Source organism: Dermochelys coriacea, chromosome 25, assembly GCF_009764565.3.
Source record: "Dermochelys coriacea isolate rDerCor1 chromosome 25, rDerCor1.pri.v4, whole genome shotgun sequence".
NCBI classification, from domain to species: domain Eukaryota; kingdom Metazoa; phylum Chordata; order Testudines; family Dermochelyidae; genus Dermochelys; species Dermochelys coriacea.
The window spans coordinates 8388395-8414720 of NC_050092.1; positions in this window are offsets into that span (position 1 = coordinate 8388395).

The following is a 26326-nucleotide window of genomic DNA, read 5'->3' on the forward strand; positions in this document are numbered from 1 at the left end:
CACCAAAGTCCAGCCGTAACTGATCGGTCCCCTAGCTGGCTTCGCCAGAGTCGCTTCATCCACCAGCCCTCTGGCCTGACAGCAAAGTCCTTCCAAACCAAATGGGACTTATCAGAATCATACTCATCTTTTGCATGGTAGCAGGTCTCAGGGCTTTTCCCCAGGCCCCGCCATCCAACTTCAAACTCCAGACAACAATACGCGCTGGTGGGGTGAGTGTGTGCACACAGGGTTTGTACACGTGTGTGCATATGCAGGGGTGTGTGCACATATGCATATGCATATGCAGAGTAAGTGCTTGTGCACATGTGCCTATGCAGGGTGAGTGTGTGCACACAGGGTATGTGCATATGTGGGTGAGTGTGTGCACACAGAATGTATGCATACGCGGGGTGAGTGTGCGTGTGTGAACAGGGTATATGTGCATATGCAGGTTTGTGCACATGTGTGTTCACACTCGTGCATCTGCATACCCAGGGTGATTTAGACAAGACTCTGCCCCACCCCTCAGAGACAGCCCTTTTGCTCTGTTCAGGAGCCAACCCCTGCCCCCCAAAGCCGGCACAATTCGCTCCTCTCCAGCACCCGGAGCAGACCAGCATTTGGCTCCATTTCCCACTCCCCCCCGGCCCCTTTCCCAGCTGGCTGAGCTCCGAGCTCGGGTCAGGCTCCTTCTATTGAGGATCAGAGGCGAGCAGCTTGGCTCCCACTTGAAACGACGCGATACCCGCTTCCCACACCAGCCTTGGCCATCTTGGCCTGCCGCGGGCGGGGGGGAACCGAGCTGCGGATGCCAGGGGGGACAAAAGTGAGCAGCATGAAAAGCCCCTTTCTAAACCCGGGGAAAGGTGCCAAGGCCTCACGCTCTCTCCTGCAATCAAACGCGTGGTGGCATTTGCCACCCCACCCCGGTTTGCAGGCGAATGCAGCCTGAATTTCAACGACAGCGACGCACCCCTGCTGCTGTCCTGCCCCCCCCGACGGGATTGTCTGGGGAAAAACCCCCTTCAGAGACTTTATTTGAATATTTTTTGTTGTGGGGGGTGAGAGGGGGTGGTCGTGACACAACTATATAGAAATCTCAAAGCCGGGGCACTTCAAATCCCTTTTTAAGCTAAGCAATAAATATCACAGCCTTTCCCTCGTTAAAGATCCTGCAGCGTCTCCATTATAAATCTCCTGGTTTCAGAGATAGCTCAGCAGTTTAAAATACAGGGAGGGAGGAGGTGTGTGTGTGTGTGTTTGCTGGAACTTGGCAGGAAGAGCCTATTTTAAAAACTACTAATCAATAGATTTCGGGGGCAGTGGATCATTACCGGTTGTGGCCTCTTTCTGCTTTCTGCAGACCAGAAGCCTTCAAACACGCCCGCCGGTGGCTTTGTGGCAGGCTCACAGTCCGCGTCCTGGCTTCCTGCATGATTTTTTTGCTGCCCTGTCCCACAAAACCGCCCCACAGTTCAGCGCAGTGGGTCTGTTCAGAAGAGGGGCCTGGGGGCCAGGAGAGGGGACTGCGGGGCAGCGGTAGAGGCATGGGGTGGGAGACTGGAATGGCAGAGAGGGGTTGCAGGTCAGAACTGAGCTGCGTTGGTGGGGGGGCAGAATGGGTACCACAGGCTGTGGGGCAGGGAGCCCGGGATTGGACTAGCAGGGCAGGGGAGGCTGTGGGTTGGGATTGAGGGGCAGCAGCTGAACTGTGGGGGGAGCCCAAGATGAAACAGCAAGCTGGGCACCGGCAGAGGTGCACGGGAGAAAGCGGCTCACACAGCAGTTGCCTGCAATGATGATGCTTGGCTCTAAGTCAAAGGCATTAAAAATAAATCAATCAGAGCTGATTTTAAACGACACAAATGAAACCCGCATTTGCACTCACGCCCCTGGGATGCTTCCCGCCTCCTCCCCTCCCTCCTGCAACAGCCCCACTATTCCTGTGGGTGTAAGACACCAGCAGATCGCTGGCTTAAACGACTGCCCCAGGGCCTCGGTAACAGAGAACGGAGCCACCCCGGCTCCAGAACGACTTCAAAACAATGCTGCCTCTTGAGTTTCCCGGGGAGTTGTGGGAGCTTGGCCTCTTCTCCCACGCTCCCCTGGGCTCCCCAGATTTTTCAAAATCTCCCCCAGGCCAGTGCATCACTAAGCTCTAGGCCCGGTACCCAGAAGGCCATGGAGTGGGGGAGGCTGGCGCAAGGGAAGACAATGGGTAAAACTGCATCTAAAAGGGTCTGGCTTGTTTGGGCCCCCGGTGCTGTTAGTGCTAATGAGGGTGCAAGTTAATTACCCTGGGCTGCGCAGGGTAACACACACGGAGGATTCGAATGGCAGTCTGAGGAAGCTGCCGGGGTTGGTGCTGAAAGCTTCGCCGGTATCTGTAGATGTACCTGAGCCCGCCTGAATGGAGCTAGCTCGAGGAACAACAGCCATGAAGCCGAAGCAGCAGGGGCTAGCCACTCAGGTACTCACCCGCACCCTGGGCAGGCTCGCCAACTCTGTCTACACCTGCTGCAATCACATCTCTGACTGCAGTGCAGACGTACCCCAGCATGGAACCCCGTGACTCCAGTAGCTGGGGCTTTAAGAAATGCCCTCAAGAAACAGTAAAAAACGGATCAAGACCGAAAGAAATGCACAAAGTAAACAAAGAGCATAAATGGTTAAAAACACATGAGAGTTTCAAAATACTCTAAGGTGCTGAATTCAGGAGCAATTCCTTCGCCCCATAACTATATCGTTTTTAACCTTGGTGTCCCTTTAGCTCTGGCTGTCAGGCCAAGTAAAGACTGTTTTGTCTTTAACCCTCCTCTTTCTTTTATTCTTTTCAGGAAACGTTATCCCCTTTATTGACTTGTTATTTGTAACAAACACAGGGAGTAGTGAAGTGACGCAGTAAAGGGAGAGTAGGCTTCTGTGTAGTCTGATGGCATGTCACAGGGAATACGATACACAAGGCACATTTTATGTGTAGCAATAAAGCCTGTAACTCGTTATGAGAATCAGAAGTAGTCAATCACAGAATTTTAGGTATCATAAAATCAAAGTGAGGAGGCAGGAGATGCACAAATGGGCTTGCTCCAGCCCTGGTGTGCCATCAGTGTCTGATCCTTGAGTAACTTGAAGCACAAGAGTAGATGAAGTGAGCTGTAGCTCACGAAAGCTTATGCTCAAATAAATTTGTTAGTCTCTAAGGTGCCACAAGTACTCCTTTTCTTTTTGCGAATACAGACTAACATGGCTGCTACTCTGAAACCTGTTAAGGATTTGTGTGTTTGCAGGATTGGGGCAGGATTTTCGAAGGGACCTAAAGGAGTTAGGCTCCCAGCACCCAACTCCCATTGACCATTCCAGTTAGTTCCCACTGGCCCCAGTATCCTGGAGCCCTCTGTGCTGGAAATAAGCAACTATCTTTACAGATGTCATTACAGCTTGTGATTCCTTCTCTTTTTCTGCTGAGTTCCTCTTGGCTTCCCCTTTTCATACGCCCCAGGAGACGTCAGCTAAGACACGGGCAGAGGCTCGGTTGGGATCTCCCCAGCTTTCAGTTAACCACAAGGCGGGGTGAAGATTAAATCCACTCTGAGATAGTTTAACGCTGTCTGTTTGGGGGAAAAACTGTTCTCAGCCCATAGGCTCTGCGCGCGTGCTCACACCAATGGCTCCGGTTGGAATTGCATTGCTGGCTGGAGAGACTCGTCCATCTCAGCTGCTGTAGGCAAGGAGCCCGGTGTGCTGGCTCTGCGGTGAGAACATAGCAAACCTAGTCCTCTGACTCACGCAGCATCATGGTAGCGAATGGGAGGAGAGCACGGGGGAAAGTGGGGTGCTACCTCAGCCTTTTTCTCCAGGAGTCATACAGTAGCACCTACTGGCCCCAGCTGAGCTTTGGGCCCCATCGTGCTAGGTGCTGGACATACACAGAGCAAGAGGCAGTCCCTGTCCCAAGCCGCTTACAGTCTAAATCAGCCGTCTCCAAACTTTGGGGCCACAGACAGGTGTAAGGGGGCTGAGGCTGGGGCAGCAGCTGTGAGTGGGTCTGGGGCCAAGAGTGGGGCTGGGGACGGAGCCACGGACAGGGGCTGAGGCTGGGGGTGGGGCCAGTAGTAGAGCCGCATCAAGGGTGGGGATGGGGCCAGGAGCCAGGGACGCGGCTGTGGGCAGGACTGGAACGGAGCTGGGGGCATGGGGGGGCTGGGTGGCACTCCCTCCCTGCCCCCAGTGGGGGCTGGACCAGGCCCCACCAGGCCCCCCATAAGGTGCCTCTGTGCCCCCCAGGGGGGACACCCCACAGTTTGGGGATCTCTGGTCCAAATACAGGCAAGGTGACTTGCCCGGCATCATGCAGAGGTCAGTGGCAGAGCCAGGAGTAGAACACAGGTCTCCCGAGTCCTAGTGCAATTATCTGTCCACTGAGCCATGCAGCCCTCCTCCAGCGACACCATTTTGAAACAACCAGCAATTCTGACCGCCCTGACAGCTAGGTTTCTCGTCCGGTGCATTTTCTATGGGGACATCAATTGGGTGCCGTCAACACATGTGCACCCTCGCACCTCTTTGCAATTGTGGCCTGGAGCACATGGGGCAAAATGCTTGTTGTGCTAGCAGCGGCCAGCAGGAGTCAGTGCAGCGAATCTGACGGCGGATCGTAGGGAACCCGGGAGGGCCTGCCTCTCTTCCCACCTAGCCAGCTTTCCACTGGTGTAACTCCAATGTCTTCCATACAGATACGCCTGCTGTAAGGGGGTGTAAATCAGAAGGGAAGCAGGCCTCCGACTGCTCCGGGCCTGGCACCCGCCAGTCATCTTACCCCAGGATGTGTCATCTCTGAGCTGGCGCAAGGATGGTGCACAATTGCTCATTTTCTTTGGCTGCCAAGCCTCAGCGGTCAGTGGATTTATACCCGGAGCGATGCAGCCCTTGACTCACTGCCTTCAGGACACACACATAGATCTGTGCAGAAAGTCCCACCTGCCTCCTGCCCTCCCACCCACCTGTGCATTGGAAATTCTGGCTTATTTATCCAGAGCCTCTCCAGCAGCTTGCTCTTTGCAAAGCCAGTCGTGCCGCAGCCAGCAAAACGAGCGGATCCTCATGGCTTGTCTGCCACGGTCTCACTGGCCCTTTCCGTCCCCCAAAACTGCTTGACTCATCTCCTGGCTTTGCTGATGAACCGCATGACTTTTCCTTGAACAGATGCCAATGAAACTAGAGCAATCTCATGCTCTCCAGTGCAACCGGGGAGTCTCTCTAACCCCTCTCCTCATCGTTATTAAAGGTGACCCCTGCCCTGGATTGCTTTTGTTTCCTGCTGGATAAAGACAGCCTGCGGCGGTCAGTGGTTTCTTTCCTGCTTGTTTGGAACAGTAGAAACAAAGCCAAATCTCATCTATGCAGGAACACTCTGCAGCTGACTGGAGAGGAAAGATGGTTTCCTGGCAGTGGGTTGAGTTCCCCTACCTGCAGCAGACACCCTGGGCGGCCCTGATCTCATTTCATGTCTTTGGAGCTTGCTTGTAAAGTGGGGATTGTGACAAAGTGGGACTGTTCTTAATGTTCTCTCTGAATGCTGTGTGAGTGCCTCAGTTTCCCCTATGCATTTTTTAAGTATCTAGGTGGTGGGGTAAGCTGTGTGACTGTTGCAGAGCCTTAGAGGACAGTTTTCAGAGTAGCAGCCGTGTTAGTCTGTATTCGCAAAAAGAAAAGGAGTACTTGTGGCACCTTAGAGACTAACAAATTTATTAGAGCATAAGCTTTCGTGAGCTACAGCTCACTTCATCGCATCCGATGAAGTGAGCTGTAGCTCACGAAAGCTTATGCTCTAATAAATTTGTTAGTCTCTAAGGTGCCACAAGTACTCCTTTTCTTTTAGAGGACAGTGTGAGGCTGTCTAGGCAGAGAATGGTCGACACCCTGTGTCCTGGCAACTGATGGCCTGGGCCCCTCTGCAAAGGTGATAGCTAAAAGTGTTGGAGAACAAAGGAATCAGGTGACCTCCTGGCCCAAAGGGACAAAGCCCAGAGGAGTAGGGGGTGGAGGATGAGTCAGTTGGGGGCTGGCTGGGGACGAGGAGTGAAGTGCAGACGTGGTTGTCTGCCCCCCAGAATGGACCCAGCTGAGGGGTCCTGTTCTCTGTACCTACAAGCTCTGTTTTAGACCGTGTTCCTGTCATCTAATAAATCTTGTGTTTTACTGGCTGGCTAAGAGTCACATCCGACTGCGGAGTTGGGGTGCAGGACCCTCTGGCTTCCCCAGAACCCCACCTGGGCGGACTGGCTATGGGAAGCGCACAGGGGGGCAGAGGATGCTGAATGCTCCAAGGTCAGATCCAGGAAGGTGGAAGCCGTGTGAGCTTCTTGCCCTGAAGACAGGCTGCTCACAGAGAGAAGACTTCACCAGAGTCCTGAATGGCTTCATAGGGAGCCGTTCCAGAGCATTGCCCGGGGACTCCGTGACAGGGCTAATAATTCTGTTTAGACTATAAACTCTTTGGGCTGTTGCTCCCTATGAGCATGTACAGCACCTGGCACAGCGGGACCCCTCTCTCAGCTGGTTCTATCGTTATATGAGTCGATGCAGGTAAATGTCAGCATTGCAAGGCAAGAGGAAGCGGAAGCAATGGTCAGAGGACGGGTCGAGCTATGTTTTGTTTTTGCAGCTCCACTGGCTAATCACCAGAGAAGAACGCTTTGCTACAGATCCAAAAGGACTCCACCTCCCGCACACTCATTTCAGGTGAGCAGGCTCACCATAGACTTCCCTGAGACCTCCTACAAATTCTCCGGCAAAAGCAGACGTGCTATTTTTAAGGGAAGAAATAAGCAGGGGTGGAAAAAACGTCTTGAAGAGCAAAAAATAAAAAGGCACAAGTCGAGCTTTCAGATCCTGCCAGCCTGCCTCCCTGAAGGCTGCCATGGGAGACACCCAGACATCAGCGTGAAGGATTTGCGGAGGCTGCGAGGAATGAGAGGAAATCTACATGACAACACAACATGGCTTTGCAGCTTGTAGTGCCCTGGAAGGAGGCTGCAGAATACTGGAGGCTGCTTCCTGCCCGTTGAGGCCACCGAGTTGGGGTTACGGAAAAGCCCTTCTTTGTGGGACTGGAAAGCAGCTGGGAAGAGAGGATGGATTCGGGAGGAGACCTAGAAAGCTAATATCCCTTCCGAGGTCCTTAGAAACTAGAACCTTGTGGATCTTGGAAGGTTCTAAGCTAGGTCTGGCACCCCGTGCGCCTCTTACAGATACAGCTGACCTATGGCTGGCTGTGTGCAGATGTGCTAATGGGGGGAAGGGAGAAATAGGGGTGCAGGGAGCCCCTCCCCCACTGGGGAGTCCATGCAGTCGGGGGTACGGGGGGGTGTCTAGCCACAGCAGCAATTCTTATCATCCGGAGGGGTGTCAGCTGGATGGACACATGGTCCTGTCCAGGCTGTTCCTTTTAAAAGGTGCAGCTAGTGGCAGGGCCCTATTTGAGCCCCTCTTGTTTCCAGACCCTCAGATCATGCTGGCGGGGTCCCAGGGAGGTGAAGGGACTGGCCGGGAGGGCGTCATCAGGGCTGGAGTTAGGACCCAGGAGTCGCCAGCTGCCAGCCCTGTGCTCAGAGCCCCAGGAACGCGTCACTGGCGGTGACGGATGTCAGCTGGAAGTGGGGAGCGACAGGCTCCCGTTCCCTGAGGCCTGCGGGCAGGGAAGCCCCGCTAAGGAGGCTGGCCGGACAGGGACCTTGCCACCTTCAGCCTCAATTGCCCTCCTGGAGCGGGGAGAGAGAGAGAAATAAGGCAGCTAGGGTGGTTTCAAGGCAGCTGGGGCTTTTCCTTGACCTGTTTCTGGACATGCCGTAGGAGGCCTTGAGCCCTGGGTACGTAGAGCACACCCAGAACTTCCGGGGAACCGATCAGTCAGAGACGCTACCCACCATGGAGCTGGGGCTCCTCTCTCAGCCTTGCTGCGCTCTCTGCCCTGGGGGAGATCCAGCGACAGGAGCTTCGTAGGGCTCAGAAAAGGATTGGACATTTCCGTGGCGATCGGGAGCCTCCAGGGTTAGAAGAGAAAAGACTAAAGACCAAACAAGAACTGGAGAAAGGGTTTTAACCCTCCTGTGCCAGCCTGGACAATGGGGGTCGGGGCAAACTTACCCAGTGGACAGGTGACCCCGTAGATGCCTCCGGCAGGAGGCCCTGCATCTTCCCCTGAAATCGCCGGTGCTGGCAACTGCTGGAGACAGGCTACTGGGCCACACGGAGCTTGGGCCTGGTCCAGGCTGGCCATCCCAGTTCCTATCCTTTGTAAAGAGGAGATGCCAAGCATTGCTGGGATAGGGAGACAGACCCACGTTTTTCAAAGATTTCCAGACACAGATGGTAATTTCCCGCTGGCTGTTTGCCTCTCATCTGGTGGAAGTGGGACACACTTAGGCAAGGCTGCATGTGACCTTAAAGCAGATTGTGCCGGCGACTTACCGTGCCGGCTACCCATCGGCACCTTCGGGGAGCTGAGCCTCATTTGCGTTCAGCCAGCTCCCACCGCGCTTTGCTGCCTGGCTGTGAGCAGCAAGTGTTTCCTTCCCCCGTGAAGATTGCAGAGGGATTGATTCCTTCCAACCTCTTTTAATACAGCAGCAGCAGCTCAGCTGAAGTCGATGGACAAGGCTGGGAATTGAATGCACCAAAGGGAAGCTGCTTCCTATGGCTAACCTGCATAACCCACCATCGCTGCTGCTGAATCATGTTTCCTGTCCCAAACAGCCTCTGTTAACCCTCTCCACGGTGGAAGCTCGTTGCGTGGGAGCCCTCAAGTCTAGCTCTTCCAGGAGATCCCAACTGTGAAGGCACGTTTTCCCACCAGCTGTTCAAGGATCTCTGCATCTGGATCCCATCTCCGTAGCAACCCAGCATCTCATGTGCAAGGTGCATGCACTCATGTCGGGGAGCATTATCCTTGTTCTTTGCTGAGGGAGAGAGTGAATTAAATGTCTCGCTGGAGGTCACACAGAGCATCTGAGCTGGGATTCGAACCCAGGTCTCCTGCAGTCAGTGCCCGCTCCTGATGACTGGTTTATCGACCAGGAGAACGTTCTTCTCGCGTATCACCAGCTGCAGGAGCTAAGCCAGGGTTCCCCAAGGCAGAGCTGCTACCAGTTCAAGAAGAACCCTTGATACTTGACCCTGTGGGAAACCAGACCAGGAAAAGGTGTGTGGTCATTCGTCAGGTCACTGGTGACTTAAATCAAGGCACTGAGTTGCCAGAGGGAGTTACAAAAGAGCTTGATTGGTCACAACGGCACTGCCTGGCCACGGGCACAGCGCCGGCCATACGCCCAAAGTCCTGCCCTGCATGCCTGAGGGCTCATTCCCCGGCATGGCTTTGATCGCTTCCCCAGCCCGCGCGTCTCTGCACGCTTGCCTTTTCAGACACAGAGTTCGCTCGAAGGAGGCAGCGTGGGATGCCATAATCAAGCAACAGACGCTAATGGAACCCTTGCATGGCCCAACTGTCGCTCTCTCCCTGAGAGTGGGGGGCGCACCTTGGGTGTTGTGGGGTGGGTGGGAGCTGCATGCTGAAGCAATCAGACTGGCTGGAAAAGGCTGCTCCAGTTGCCACTTCCTGTAAGTGTGGGTGGAAGTGTCGGCCAGGACGCTACTGGGAGTCTGGACTCCTGGGTTCTATTCCTGGCTCCCGGGCAAGTCAGTCCCCATGGTCAAATCAAACCCCTGCCTGGAGAATCCAGACCAGCAAGGCTCTCTCCAACCCTCCTTAGCTCTGTCTACACTAGGAATGCCCCATCTCACCTAGCCCTGTGCAAGGCAGGCCTCGCTGCCGTGCCTCTTCAAGGTGGGAATTCCAGTTGGTTCCTGCTGGTCCCAGTTGGCAACAAACCTGGTCTGCCGGCTGCCAGTAGAAACCAGTGGAGACCAGAGAGGAATCTCCCTGTGGGTAGCAAAGGCAAGAAGGCTGCATAGAGAGAGCTCCGCCCCTCGGCTGGGATTTCCATAGGGACCCATCAGATTTCAAGAGTTGAGTGCCTAACTCCCTTAGGCCCCTTTGCAAATCCCAGCCTATATAGGGCTGTGGCAGCCCCAAGCGAACCCTAATGTAGACAAGGCTATTGGGTGTACGGGAGAAGGGTAGAGACGACAGCATTTCTGCCCTGGTGGGCTCTCTCCGCCCTGCCACAGGAAAGCATCGAAACCCCAGGTCATGATGGGATCTTGGCGTCCCAAGGCGCCCGGTGGAAAATGTCCTCCGCTGAGCACCCTCGTCTCTCGTTGAGTTCAAGCAGTGTTGGGAGGCTCTGGGCAGAGCTGAATAAATATTTACTGGCTATGAAGATACACATCAAAACAGCGTCTCCATTCAGAGTAGGGCTGGTGTCTCTCTCTCACAAGGGGGTTGCCAGTTTAATGACAGGGCATTGTATTTCCCAGCAGGGAGCCCCGGGGCTGGTGATGCAGAGAGCAGCAGAGGCTGGTGAATTTCTTCGCACGGAGCCTATCAAGGTGACACCTCCCCTGGGTGATTGTTAATTAGAAAAGAAGAACAAAGCCCCATTTTTGACTATGAGAGGGAGTGATTGAAATGACTCTGGAGCCGGGAAGATGAATGGGAATGAGGGGAGAAAAGACGCGAGCCCCCTGAGGACAGATCTGATACTCTCAGAAACATCTCAGAGGATCAAGGGAGCTGCAGAGACAGGTTTGACAACCCAGACTCTTCTGCTTCGCTCCAAGGAGCTCAGAGGCTTGGAGCCGGACTCAAAGCTTACTGGAGACTTTCTGCTGGCCGCTGGGTGTTGGACCAGGCCCCCAAAACACGTGTTGATCTTCAAAGGTGCAGCTGCCACTCTCGGCCCTGTCAAAGGAGGCTGGTGACTGCCTCATCTTCCCTGGGCTTCCCAGGAGGTTGGCGGTGGACTGAGCAAACATCTTTATCCCCCAGGGACATGGATCCAGGTTTGCTTGTCGCAACCGCTGCTCCATGGGCAGTGTGATCCTTCCAGATCATCATTGGAGCCACTCTAGCTACCTCCCACAGCATCGATCGGTTACTGAGGCTCCCATCCAGCAAAGCACGTCCAACATAGCTTTAGCCACGGGAGACTGATCAAGTGCTTAAACTTAAGCGTGTGCTTGCTGGATCACAGCCTTGGTGCTATTCCCAGGAGGATGGGCTAAGATGGAGCCAGATTCCCAGGTCTGCTCTCATTTGGGAGAGTTTGGCTCCTGATCTGAACTCCGTAGGCTGGGCCAATCATTGATGGATATATATTTCCTTAAAGAAATATGGCCCAATCACAGGAGAGTCTTATAACCAAAGTTGTCTGTGGTATTTATATACCGCTCCCATTACAGAAGCATCAGAACATCGACTAGGTCATCTTTTCTCTCCCACTAGCCCACAACTTGTAATCATCTCTGGATGCACTGTGCATAGATCCCTCTGGGGTTGCCCACTACCCCTGCTCAATCATGTGGCCATGTATAAGACCAGGAAGCACCCGAATGCACGAACATCAAAGTCCCACATCTGGACCTCTGGGGCAGTCCAGGGATTGTGACTCAGTCAACCCCGCACAGCATGGCAGTGGCAGAGAGAATCCAGGTCTCCTGATTCCCAGGCTGTTCCAATCCACTAGACCACGCTGCCTCTTTATCTCTAGTTTGTCCCCCCTTCCTAACATTTCCCTCTTCTCTCCCCTTCTCTCTGCCACTTTCCTTCTCTTCTACCACATTCTTGTTCCTCCTTTCTGTTTTCTCCCTCCTTTCTCTGGATCGTCTCTCGCTCTTTTCCCCTATTATTAGCCTACCTTTCTTCTGTCCTCCACTCCAGCCCATTCTCCCCTCCTTTAACTAGATTTTCAGTCTTTTAACTAATAATAAATGGCAGGAAGCAACCGGAGGATTCACAAGTCAGAAGGGAATCGGACGGATGAATAGACCGAATGGAGCCGAACGTGATCAAATCAAAAAACCCTAAAATGCAGCTCTACAAAAATTCACTCCCATGTAAACAATCAATTTCATATATCGCTGAGCTCACATAAACCCGGGAAGACCCAGGGAAGGTAACTGTAGTTACATGTGCAGGTCTGGATGCGGCTGTGAATAGACACCATATTTCCATTCCGAAGGCTGGCGCTTTGAATAAAGGTGCCGTTTGGAAGTATACCGCTTCAGAGTGGAGGCCGCGGGTAGGGGCTTGGAACATGATGTTCTACAAGCTGGGTCTGTCGAGGCCTTGCTGCTGTCTGAGAAGCCAGTGGGGCTTCGAAGCTCGGGGCTCCTGCAAAGGGGAGGAGGCAGAAGGTACAGGAAACCCCAGGGTAGCCCACTAGTCAGGCCCGAGGGGTAAAATCCTGTCTCCACTGAAGTCAAGGGCAAAACTCCCATTAGCACTTTGTTTGTTCATTTGGGTGACTGCAGGGAAATGACTGACAGCAAAGCCAATCCCCGTTGTGCGAGGGTCTCTGCCCCAAAGAGCTTATCATCTAAACAGGCCAGAGGGAGGCCGCTAGGATGTGTTATTATCCCCATAGTACAGGTGAGGGGATGGAGCGCTGGGTGGCAACATGATGTGGCTAAGGTTATACCAGGAATCTGTGGCAGGGCTGCAATTGAACTGAGCTCTCTTGCAGCCTGTGCCTGACCCACAGGACCAGACTTCCTCTTACGTTGTTGCTTGTATCAGAGGCACACAGAGCAGCTGGGCGCCCAGCCCCCTTTGTCTATCTCCCCCTTAGACACTGAGATCTGGCGCATCTCTGAAACCGGTCTATAGAGATTCTCCTGCAATATCCGTCACCTCTCATCTCCAAGTCCGCTCAAGAGACAGGCAGCGTCTCAGACATTTCACTCCCTAGCAGTCTGCGTGAGCTTTGGAGGATAAAATCTTCCCTCGCTTTAATTTAGTTTTTACTTTCCCCTTCACTCTTGCTCCACTCCGTCGGCCTTGAATTAGCATGAGGCCATTTAAGACTTACCGGCTTGATCACCAACAGGACAGCTGGCATCTTGAAAGAGTGTTTTCGAAGCCTGGTGGCACATGGCTCTCTGACCCTTCCATGATGACCCTGCTGTGGTGCAGTCTGCATAACATCATCATCAGACTGGGAGGTTTCTTGGCTGGAGGAGAGGAGACTGAGATGACATGATGAGCTGCAAGAGACACATGAGCAAAGTGACCCTATTGCAGAGGAGGGCATGCCTTTAAGAAGGCAGCTAACCATTTGGGGAATGCCTGGCCATGGCCCTTCACGATTATTCAAGGCTCTGGGGCACTTTTCTCAAAAGCAGGGATGTTAGCCTTGGTGTCCCGGAGAGATCACAAGGCCCAGTTCAGCAGTGTACTAAAGCCTTAATAAGAATAATTAATAATGAATAATCCTCTCCCCAGCTGATATAGTTCCTGGGAATATCAGCTGCTCTTAAGAGAGAGAAATCACGAGCCATGGGACCTGTGCACCAAGTCAAATGCTATCGCCACCTCTGTCGCTATAATTTTAGTCTCCTTAGATTTCAGGCCAATAAATTTAATTGAGTAGTCTGTGGACACTATTAGTGGGATCAGCAATTCCTCATAAATCCAGACTGAATAATTAACAAGAAAGGCCTTTCTCAGCTAAGGGGCATTGCAAGCTGCAGACAGGGGTTTGCTCTCTACATTCATCAAGGAAACAAGCCGCAGATGGACTGGAGAGATTGGATCTTTTCCTGTGAATCAAAATCTCACCATTTCTATGCATGATCCCCGGCACTGCACATGCAAATTAGGGGTGCAATCTTGTACATTGACCAGTTAGGATTCACCCTGACACCCCATTTCTTTTCAACATGGGTTGTGTCTACATGGCTCAGAATGACTCCTGTCTGGAAGACTCTCGGGAATCCCAGGTTTTTATATCATTAGGGAAGGACACATTTGTTCCTTGGTCATCACTATAGTAACTGTATGATAGCAACCCTCAGAGGCCCCAATAACTGTCAGGGCCCCATTGTGTAAGGTGCTGTACATACACATATTGGGAGACAGTCCCTGTCACGAAGAGCCTACAGACTGCATAGATCAGACAGACAAAGGCAGGAAGGGTAAGCAGAAGCAGAGAGAACTACTTCCCCTTTCCCGCTGCCAGTTCAAGAACAAATCTGGCTATCAGCATCAATGAGCTGCCCCACTCTTCTATTGCACTTCTCACCCCTAGATCTCAAAACATGTCACAAATGGAGTCGGCTCATCGACCCTATTTTGGGGCAAAGGAATAAAGTTGGCGTAAAGACACCTTTAACCTCCCCCACCTACCGTCCAGCCTCTGCACCCAGGAGCTGGACCCATGCTGCTCGCTGAGGACTGGAGCCAGGGAAGCACACGTGCAAAGTGCAAGCATCGCACTTGTGCAGACAGCAGTAAATCCTGGGTGCAAATGAGCAGAACGAGCCATTTGCCATGGCTGCAATTAGCCGTTCAACCCTAACTCGCCATTTCCGTGCATGAGCCCTGGCACTGTACATGCTAATTAGGGATGCAATCAGATTTAAGTATATATATATATATTAAACCAGACCCCTAATATCCCAAAGACCGGAACTGGCCGTGTCAATGGCAGCAATGGCCTCCCTCTCAGCGCTGCAAGCCGCTTTAATTGATCCCATGCTGCTGGCAAATGCTTGGCCTTGCAGTCCCCATTTACTTTCTTAAGTCACATCCACGCTCCAGCCCAGATGGCCTGCTGTGATCTAGCGAGTGTGCAGGGAAATGTAACATCCCAGCCAGGCTCAGAGCAGAGGCCGGCCTGCACTACCAGCCGCCTCTCAGGCAAATGTTAACAAGTAAAGCGTTTGGTCTACCTGCAATATAATTACACACAAGATGAAGTGGGAAATATACCTTACATTTAATTAATAACTAGGTGCAGTTAAAAGCACCCTGCATGCTCCTTCTCTGATGGCAAGAACACCGTGTGCTGTACCTTCACCTTAATTACTAGCTGTCTCCCATAGGGCAGAACAATAAGGGATAAGACATTTTCCTTCCCGGCGAACCCAGCTCGCCTCTGTAAGTCAGCCTGCAAACGGTGCTCATCCATCCACTAGTACCCCAGACCACCAGCCTCCTTGCCCTCCCGTGCACCATTCCCCCTGATCACCAGCCTCCCTGTTCTCCCAGGCACCATTATCCCTACCCACCATTGGTGTTCATTTTCCACTAGTGCAATTGTTCACCACTACTTCCTTGATTGCAGAACACCTTTGTTCCATGGTGACTTCTTCTTGCTGGTGCACCTATTCACCAGTACTTCCCCATGTGTGTAACACTGGTGTGATCCCTTTTTACTGCTGCATTTATTCACCAGTACTTCTGTATGTATGTAACACCAGTGTGATCCTTTTGCATTTGTGCATCTGTTCACCAGTACTTCCGTGCTTCCTTGAATGTGTAACCCAGTGTAATCCCTTTGTACTAGGGCAGCTATTCACCAGTACGCCTCTGAGTGTGTAACACCGGCGTGATCCCTTTGCACTAGTGCAGCTATGCATGAGTATTTCTTAACTGACCACCCTGAATGACTACACATCCTCAGAGCTAAAAGCATTAGGAGAAAAGTTATGGACTGAAACTAGAATCAGAATGCAAACAAACAGCTCCAAATGAAAAAAAAATAAAGCATGCTCTTTTTTTTTTTTTTTGGTTAGCAGCAGCAAGAATAGAAAAAGTGTCTTGTATCTATGGATGGATAATTAGATCTAGGCTGAAATGATGAAAAGATATTTGGAAGCTTTGAGGCAGAACTCTTTGAAGCTGTAAATCCTGTGAAGATAGTATCACTGCAAGGGCCTACTGAGAGATATTTACTTAGGACCTGCCTTCTGTCACACAGTGAGCAAAGCCTATAAATAAACAGGTTACCCAGCACCAAAGATTAAAGTTTCACTGCAGAGAAGTCAAGCCCTGTGCTCATGGGGCGGGGGCGTGTGCATCACTTTGGTGATTTTGTTTTCTGGTTCACTTCAGGGATTGTGTGTGCAGGGGGATGGGGGAAGGAAGGGGATAGAATGTGTGTGTGTTTCGAGTGTGAGCTGCATGGGTGGTTTCTGTAAGGGCAGGCTTTGTGTTAGTGTGGTTTGTATGTATATATGCAGTGATGTGTTTGTGTATTGTGTGTGTGTTATGTGCTTCTGTCAGGGTGGGAGAGCATGGGAAGGGCATGCTTGTGTGTGGTATGTGTGCATTTCTTTGGTTGCAGGTGTGTGCTCTGTGGATGTATGCAGGTGTGGGAATAGGGCGACCAGATAGCAAGAGCAAAAAATCGAGATGGGGGTAATAGGCACCTATATAAGACGAAGCCCCGAATATTGGGACTGTCCCTATAAAATCAGGACATCTGGTCACCCTATGTGGGAAATGCATGTTGATTTGTGTCGTGTGTGAGTTGGTTGTATGCTGTGTGTGTGTGGTACCTGTGCATTGACTGGTGTAAGTATGATTATGTTTCTGAGTTCAGCTGTATTCTGTGTGTGAGAGAGAGATATGTGGATAGACTTGTATGTGGTTCTGCATGTGAGTTCAGCTCGGTGTGTGTGTGTGTTACTGGTGCATTGACTTGTATGTGATGATGTGTGCGAGTTCAGCTGTATGGGGGTGTGTGCGTGTGTGTGGTACCTGTGCATTCACTTGTGTGTGAGTTCAGCTGTATGCTGTGTGTGTGTGTGTGTGTGTGGTACTCGTGCATTGACTTGTGTAAGTGTGGTTATGTGGGTGAGTTCAACAGTGTGTGTGGTATATGTGCATTGATTTGTGTAACTGTGATTAGGCGTGTGAGCGTAGGTGTAAGCTCTGCATGTGTTGGTGTCTGAGCATGCATGGTGCGGGAGACCATCTGTATAGAGGGTCGTGGTGCAGGCATGCCCTTGAATACCAACAATGACGAGCATTACTCATTATCCATCAGGCCCGCGCCATATTGACCTGCTGGGTTATACACAAAGGAGCCCACAGACGGCTTTAGCCCCAAACCCCAAGTCAGCATCGACACCTCTTCCATGCTCTGCCTTCCCCTCGCTTTTCTGTCTCTGTCCCTCTTTCTCCCCCCCCCGCCGCCCGCCGCTCACCCCCTTTCCCTCCTCTCCCGGATGGCTGCAATCTCCATACTGAGCAGCAGATTCACGAGCTAACTGGAAATGGCCCTGAAGACAGACCAGAGGGGTTCAGGCTTCAGAGTAACAAGCTGAGTGAGCCGAGGGAGGGGGGACATCAAAGGCAGGAACTGGGGGCTTCTCACCCCCCGACTCCAGCCCACCTAAAGCACCAAGAGGCCATGGGTCTCTTCATGGGAGCAGGGCCCTGGCTTCCCTCCCTGGGGTGAGCTCCCATGTTCTCGCTGCACCTCAGGACGGAGACACCCCTGCCCCCTTCACCCCCACATCCCCTGCCCCCTTCACCCCCCATACCCTGCCCCCTTCAGCCCCATAGCCTGCCCCCTCACCTCCACATACCCTGCCCCCTCACTGCCATATCCTGCCCCCTTCACCGCCCTACCCTGTGCCCTTCACCCCCATACTCTGCCCCCTCACCCCCTACCCTGCCCCCTCACCTCCACATACCCTGCCCCCTGATGCCCCCATACCCTGCCCCCTCACTGCCGTATCCTGCCCCCTCATGCCCACATACCCTGCCCCCTTCACCGCCCTACCCTGCGCCCTTCACCACCATACTCTGCCCCCTCACCCCTATCCTGTCCCCTCATGCCCACATATCCTGCCCCTTTACCCCCCTACCCTGCCCCCTCACCTCCACATACCCTGCCCCCTCACTGCCATAGCCTGCCCCCTTCACTGCCCTACCCTGCGCCCTTCACCCCCATACTCTGCCCCCTCACCCCCTACCCTGCCCCCTCACACCCACATATCCTGCCCCTTCACTCCCCTACCCTGCCCCCTCACTGCCATACTCTGCCCCCTTCACCTCCCCTACCCTGCTCCCTCACACCCACATACCCTGCCCCCTTCACACCCTATCCTGGGCCCTCACTGCCATATCCTGCCCCCTTCACCTCCCCTACCCTGCCCCCTCACACCCACATACCCTGCCCCCTTCACCACCCTACTCTGCCCCCTCACGCCCACATACCCTGCCCCCTTCATCACCATACCCTGCCCCCTTCACCCCCGATCCTTCTAGCAGCCAGGGGCCTCTGCCCTGCACCCTCAGCCTGTGGGTCTTCCCCTTGCCAAGGGGTCGTCCTTTGCGGCTGCGCTGGGAATGCACCGGCTCTGGTGTGTGCGATCATCCCGCCTACTAGCGGCAGGAGCCAAGAAATGATAAAAGCCCTGCTACTGCTGAGGGAGAATGGAGGCGCCTCTTTAACTCCCTGCGGGTGCAAGCTGAGCGTTTAGCCAGGGGCATGCTGAGGCCTGGTTCTGTCCCCTGGGGAGAGGGTGATATTCGGGCTAAACCCTTCCCTCCCTGGGATGATCTGGCCCGAGGCCCACGGGGGCTGCGCTCACCTCTGGGACATGGCCACAGGCTCTTATGAAATCCTGAGCCCAGAGCTCCCCAGCCACCTGCCTCCTTTCCACCCCAGTCGCCGTCCACTCAGGCTGGGCATAAGAACAGTCACACAATCAGGCAAAGGTTTCTAACCATCAGAGGAGTGAAGTTCTGGAGCAGCCTCCCAAGGGGAGCAGTAGGGGCAAAAAACGCAAACTGGCTTCAAGACTGAGGCTGATACGTTGATGGAGGGGATGGGATGGTGGGACTGCTGACGGTGGCACATAGCTGATCTGCAACTGCTAACGGCCAATATCTCCAACGGCTTGTGATAGGACGCGAGCTGGGGAGGGCTCCAAGTTGCTGCAGAGAATTGTCTTCCAGGTGTCTGGCTGGTGGGTCTTGCCCTCATGCTCAGGGGTTAACTCATTGCCATATTTGGGGTCAAGAAGGAATTTTCCCCTAGGTCAGATGTGGGTTTTTTGCCTTCTTCTGCAGCATGGGGCACGGGTCACTTGTAGGTTTCCTAGTATCAATGGTGGAGTCTCTGTACCCTGAAGTCTTTAAATCATGATCTGAGGATGTCAATCACTCAGCCAGAGGCTAGGGGCCAGTTACAGGAGTGGGTGGGTGAGGTTCTGTACCCTGCAATGGGCAGGACATCAGACTAGATGAGTCTGTGAGTCCGTAATCAGGGGACGTTAATAAGGAAAAGGGAGTTCCATTGAAACGGAGAAAGGGGCCTGCAGTCGGAGCCTAAACAGAGCTCGGGGCGGGGTCTGCTTGGAGAGGAGCCAGATGCTTTGATTCTGCCGAGATAAAATGCCCAGGGAAGCGCTGGCAGCCAGAGAGAGGAGACCTGCAGCAGCAAAGCCCCTGCCCTGGTGTGTGCTCCCCCCCCCAAGATGGGGGCAATTCTGTGGAGACCTGTCCTAGGGCAATTCCTTGGGCATGACCATGAGACAGATTCCCCCACAAGCATCTTCTCAAGCCAAAGGGACCCTGCCGTGGAGATTCCACTCCTCAGCTGCCATGGCTGGAAACAACCCTCCTTCATAAGCACTTTTTGTCTACGGATCTCAAAGCGCTTTACCAAGCACATCAGTAGCACTAGCCCCAGTCTACAGATGGGGAAACTGAAGCACGGCCAGGGGACATGACTTGCCCAGGGCACCTTGCAGCATAGCCGGGAACAGAACCCACAACTCTGGTGTCCCAGATTGCTGTGTGAACCACTAGGACATGCTGCCTCTTCTGTTCAGCTACTCTGACTGATTGGCACTTTAGAGAGGCACACACAATAATCAAGGCCCCTTTAAGAGCCCGCCTCTCTGTGGGAAAGCAAGCGGGTGGGGAGCGGGGGAACAAGAAAAGCAGCCTTTGTTGGGCCACTGGAGCCAGAGAAACAGCTTGGACCCTCCTGGCCCCAATCTAGCAATGCCCCCTACACCGACCCCAACAATCAGCAGAGCGGCTGGGGACGTTTGATGTTTGCAGTGTCAGCGACCTCAGCACTGAATTCCCCAGGCCACCTGAAGGGCCCTGAGCCGGAGCCGCTCCGAATGCGGGCACCCCATGGGATTGTGGGAAGAGACGTTCTTTTATTCTGGGCCACTGGTAGGGGCATAGGGGAAGCGGAGGGTCGGGGGGGGGAGGGGGCGTTCAACCAACCAACTGGGTTTCTTTATGTTAACCCTTCTGGTGCCGAGACCACACTTGTGCTGTGCGTGGCACTAGGCTCCATTGGGGCTCTCAGTGCCCCTGCAAACAGCTGAAGCTGGTGAATTCTGAGCGCATAAGTAACATCACTGCCGTCCTTCCGTGCCTCGGTTTCCCCACTTGTAAAAGGGGAGGGGGAATAACAATCCTTCCTAACTGTGTGTAGGCTGGGGTACCTCCAATTTCCAGCTCTGGCTGAGCGAGCGTGCTAAGAATAGCAGTGCTCTGAGGTGGTGTGGGCAGCGTCTCAGCCAATCCCCCAAGTACACACCTGAGGTTTGGGATGGGACTGTACTGGCTGGCTAGCCCAGATATCTGCAACTGCACTCCTACTTATAGCATGCTAGTTCGCTTGGGTATATCGACTGGAACAGGAAATTACCCCTCCACTCTGGGGTAGACTACCCCTGTGAGCTCTTCAGGACAGGGGCTGTCCCTCCCTGCAGGCAGCATCCAGCCCAATGGGGTGCCCGGTCTCAGCTGGGATCTGTGCTGCTGGATAGATCACAGCAACAGTTCCCTTCAAGCCGTGTTCTCCAGGGCAAAAGCTCATGCAGGTGAATTCACCCCTTACTTCTCATTAAGCCCTAGAGTAGCTGCCAGCCACCAGCCCGACTTGTACGAACGCATCTGCTAAGACTTAGCAGAACCCTGCTTTTATCCCCCTCTCTGCCTCAGTTTCCCATCTGTAAAATGGAACAGTAATGCTCCCTCTGTATGGCCGGCCTCTTTAGAATATGAGCAATTGGGGGCAGAAGGCGCCTCTGGCTATGCACTTGGGAGGCTGTGTGGCCTAGTGGATCAAGCAGCAGGCTGGGACTCAGGAGACTTAAGCTGTGTTCCTGCTTCTGCCACTTACGTGACCTGGGGTCAGTCATTTCAGCCTTGATCCACACACAGGCTTTGGCCTAAGCTGGGGTTTAGGCGCCAAAGTCTTTTTGTGCATATGGGTCTTCCCCCTGTCTGTGTCTCAGTTTCCCTTATCTGCAAAATGGAGATAACCTGTGCTGACCGCTTTCCTAAAGCACTTTGCAGTCTACTGATGAAGCACTGCGGATTATTATTGTACAGCGCCTGGCACAGCAGGACCCCGATCTCAAGTGACTTCTTGTTGCAGAAGAAAACTCTCCATTCCCACTGCGGTTAACAGCTCAGATTTATTTGGCAGTTGAATTTGAGTGATTTTCAGTGAGCCAGCCAGGGTGTTTCACTCCCCCCGCCCTGTTGTCTAACTGCTCTGTGTTTGACAAAGCTTTTCTGATCAGCTGTGGGTGTATGTTTCATTTCAGCCCATAACCACATTGAATCTCAGGGCTTTCAAAATCAACGCAGAGACACAGCTGAGGCAACGATTGCTCTTTTCCACTAGACTTTCCTCCTCCCCATCCAATTTCTAAGATACCACTCCAAGATAGGAACTTTCTCCAGATTCCCCCCGCCCTCTGCTTACCTAGATTGGTCTCTAGCCAGTTTCATCAGCGTCTCTGCTTGGAGCGTTTTAAACGGATGCCCCGTCTGGTTGGATTGACAGCCAATCAGTTCATAATTGCCTCTTGCTTCATTTTGAAAGGAGGCAGCTGGAGAACTGGCCTTAGGGAATCAGCCCCTGTTTGCAGAGCTGGTAACTAACCAGGTAATATGGTCTGGTTGGTCTGGTTCAAGCAAAGGTTAATCCTGTACGTAGCGCTCAGCCTCCTTCTGGGGTCATTGGTAACAGAGACGGTCCTTACAGATAGCCCGTCCAGCTGTGAACATCTGGAGCTTGAGTCCTCCAGGGACTGAAAGAAAATCAATTAGTATTGGCAGTTCTTGGTTTAACTAAAAGGCTCTCTTTAAAAGGAGGTGATAAATGACTGGCGAGGAATGTGAAAAGCTGGTCTGGGGAACATCTCTGTAGGGCTGGAAAGTTATTGAACACAGCAGGGAAGCTTCTTTAAATTGCTCCCTGCGATGTGTGCCTGTGTGCACCCACGATTACAGAGACTCTCTGTGCGCACAGACACCTGGTACGCAAACACAGTGCGCACACTTGCATGGATACACACACACACACATGCTCACTCTTCTGTTCAAGATGCTGTGCCCTTAGGTGCCCGGTTCCTTGGGCACTGCCCAATACCCAGACACAGCAGGGCAGTAGGTTTTGCACGTCTAGCGGCAGCTGTTAAAAATGAAGCATTTGTCAACCTTTCCCACAGGGGAGACTCTGAGACCTGCCAGTTTCCCCCAGTGCCATCAGTAGAACTGGAACTGTGGGGTAGCTGTTGAGAAATGCCACCTTTTTCGTGGCGACCGACTACTGCTGAATGGACCAATGTCGATTCCACGGGCTAAATTCTGCTCTCAGTTACAACGGTATCAAGACGGAGTGACTCCATGGAGGCCAATGGGATCCGCATAGCCTCCGAGATTCGGGCCATTCTTATTTACATGTCTAAAGATGGGCTTGGCCTCACTTCAGGCTCCAAAGTGTTGACCTAAGTGACTTGCCCAAGGTCACACAAGCAAGTCAATTTCAGAGCTGGGAACAGACCCCAGTTTTCCTGATTCCTGTCCACTGGGAGATGAAGGGGAGACACATTCCCTGCCCTGGGGAGGCTACCAGCTAAACAACCTGGGCAATGCCAGAGGGGCGGCTGTAACTTCCAGCCCTAGATCCCAACCACTGCAGAGCTGTGGGACGCAGCTGGGATGTGGCTTTTTGCACCAGCCCCATCTCTCCGGACGATACAGTTGAGGCCAGTGAAACCTCAGCTAGCAAGAGGCAGGGTGGATCTAGGATGGCATTTCCTTTTCCTTCCCTCTCCCCACCCTCCTCCTCGGCTAGGATCGTTTGTGCTATTCTCCTTTTTGGCCCAATATAACCTAACAGGGTCCACAGCTCCAGCGCCTGGGCTGGGAAGGGCTGGCCAGAGCTGGGACTGTAAACAGAGGAAGAGCCTTGGCTCGGGTTTTCTGCCTCCCGCCCGGTTCTTGCTGGAAATCCATCCATTTCTCGCCTCTCAAGAAGGAAGGTCAGGGCCGCATTCCGGAGCAGGTGCTGGCAAGGCGGGCAGTTTCCCTGGGCGTTTGGGAAGGGGTGGGGCGATGGGGTTCTGTTGTCTCTTTTCGATACAAGAATGAAGGTGGAACGAAGGGGGACCGGGCTGGATCGGGGTCAGCAGGGGGAAGTGCGGAGGGGGGGGGCAGGAATCTTCTCCAAGATTGACAATGGGATTGGACAAGCAGCAGCTCAAGATGGGAGTAATTAACGTCTTTCTGATTAAAGATACTCAATAAGGCTGGGAAACCAGGTTTTGTCATCAACCTCTGTGCAATTAGTCGCTAAGTAACACATGGATATTTACACTGGAACGCCCCGACCAGTCCGGGGCTCCTGTCCTCCCCGGTGGCAGTAGCCCAGCTCCTTGGAGTGGCCTCACTGGCTACATGGGGGCAGGTGTCAGGGTCCTGCCCAGCTGGTGCCTCAAGCCACCCCCATCGGGGGTGGGGTTATGCTAGGGGATTGCATCAGGTTTGTTTCCCTCTTGAGCTTCCTCTCTCTGGGCTTAGCCTGCCGATGCTGTTCCTGGCAGGGAAGGGAAGGTGCCCTTGTGGGAGGAAGTGCTGCCCTACAGATCCTGCCCATCAGTGGGGGCACTGCCCCAGCCAGAGGTGTGGGGGTGCTGTTTAGCCAGGAGGCAACAGGACACTGTCCAGTCATGGGATATGGGGGCACTGCACACCCATGCTTAGCCAAGGATACGGGGTGTGCCTAGAAATGGGGGGAGTGCTGCCTAGCCATGGGCTATGGGGATGCTGCTCAACCACTTAGGTGAGCCAGAAAAGCCAGGGTCGGCCCGCCCTGCCTTTGGCCGAGAGCTCGGGATCTGGGGCAGCCTGGGTGGGGGCTATGGTCTGTAGGTTCTGTGATTTGCTGCCCTTTGGTAGGATAAGAGTTTGCTGGCATTTGACAGGATGGGGCGCTGCCCGTTACTGGATGCAATGGAGTGGGGGATGCCAACGGGAACAGGATCGGGCCCGCTAACAGGAGCCAGCACCGACCCCAATCCCAGCAGAACATGCCTGGACAGCAGCTGCTCTGGGGGCTGCAGTTCACTCCGCACGCGGCCAGGCTGCCCCAGATCCCAAGCTCTCGGCCAAAGGCAGGGCGGGCCGACCCTGGCTTTTCTGGCTCACCTAAGTGGTTGTGTGGGGGGCATCATGAGGGGCTGGAGCAGGGCTAGGAGCCCCATGAAGGACCACGGCTGGATGGGAGGGTGCTTGAGATCAAGTTCCCCTTCCCAGCTCTGGAGAGCCCCCCCTCCACTTGTTTCAAGCAAGGTGCTGATGTGCCTCTCTGGCTCCCCAAACCTCCCCCCCACTGGATCAAAGGCTGATCTGGCCCGTTCCCCGGGGACCTGGCTGGCTCTGTAAATGCCTGAGACCTGCCTAGCGAGGCGCAAGGCCCACAGCCGCAGACAGACTCCCGGGCTAAGTTCAGCCCCGGTGTGATGCAGGCTTAACCCCGCGGGAGTCCATGGCGCTTTTGTGTTTCACCAGGGCCCTGGTGGCGTGGGTTGAAAGCTGCCGTCCACGGCACCGCAGAGAGGAGACTGCTCTCTCGGCGAGGCTGTTCACTAGGCATGCACGCACACACTCATTTGCACACACACACCCCACTCATGCATGCACGCCCTCACTTGCACGTGCGCACACGCATCCGTACACTCACACCTGCACTCGCATGCACACACACTCACACACTAACCCAGCCCACCCTCCCCGGGGCTGCACCACCCTGTCTCACTGAATCAGGCCCCGCAAGCTTGGGAGAAAGATAAGGGGGAAACCTTCCGCCCAGAATGCACTGGTGGGGAGGGGGGAAGGAGAACTTCTAAGGAGCCCACATGCCCTTGAAGCTGGGCACCCAGGGAATAGCACAATGGAGAAAAGTCCCCTTCTCCCTCTCTCCGTCCTGAATGGCTCCTTCATCTTCTCCCAGAGGGCAGGAGCCAGGCAAGTACCTGCCTATGGGAGCTGCAGGGGGAAGGGAGCAATGTTGTGGGGCGTGGGGAGAGCCAGGTTTCTAATGGAACAGTCTCTGCCTTCAGCAGAGCTAAAGAGTCCCCAGCGGGACATGAAAGGCCCGCCACGCTCACTGTGCAGCTGCCCTAGGCCAGGGCCCTCCGGAGACCACGGCGAGTCCCGTTTAGCCGCAGTTTCGGGGGGGAGAGGGACAGCAGAACAAAAGGAACGTCGGATTAGCAGCGCGCCGGCAGGACGGTCTGCCGGGGAGCATATTTGCACCAGCCCCGTGTCTCTGATTTGTCATTGGCAGGGGCACTGGTCTGAGAGAGCTCAGGCTGCCAGAAGTTGCAGCTGGAATTGTCTAGGGCACTCACAGGGCATCCTGAGTTAGTTAGGGTGCTGCTGTAGTCTGTGCTGTCACGGCCATGTCACTGCTGCGGGGAAGCTCACTGCTGCAGTCTGCGCTGTCACGGCCAGGGCACTGCTGAGGGGAAGCTCACTGCTGCAGTCTGTGCTGTCACGGCCAGGGCACTGCTGCGGGGAAGCTCACTGCTGCAGTCTGCGCTGTCACGGCCAGGGCACTGCTGCGGGGAAGCTCACTGCTGCAGTCTGCGCTGTCACGGCCAGGGCACTGCTGCGGGGAAGCTCACTGCTTCTGTTGTTGTGGATCGAATTAGTGCTGTTTAAAATAGAAGTTGCCCCTGTCGGGGTTTTCAGCTGTAACAGCCATTCCTGGAAGGAAGCGTTTTATCTTCCGTCTCACCCCACCTTAATGAATTGTTTTAATTAAGGAAATGCCACTTCCACTCCAGACAGCCATTTGCCTGCAGAAACGCTGCTAATTACAGAGAAGGAAACGCACCGCAGCTTGTGAGATTTGTGAAATTCGTTCCCAGGCAGCAAGGCGGGATGGGGTGGGGGAAATGTGGATTTTTATCTTTAAAAAATATATGAAAAAGGAAAGAAAAACACATCGCTCTGCACGGCTCAAAGGTCTCAGTGCTGACTCCGCGCCCAGCAGGAGGCAGAACGCTGAGCGCGTGCGACAGGCCTGAGGCAGCCGATTTCTAGATTCGGTGCTTCCGGGGCGCCATTCAGCGGTTCGGGTGGGAGCAGAGAGCAACAAAC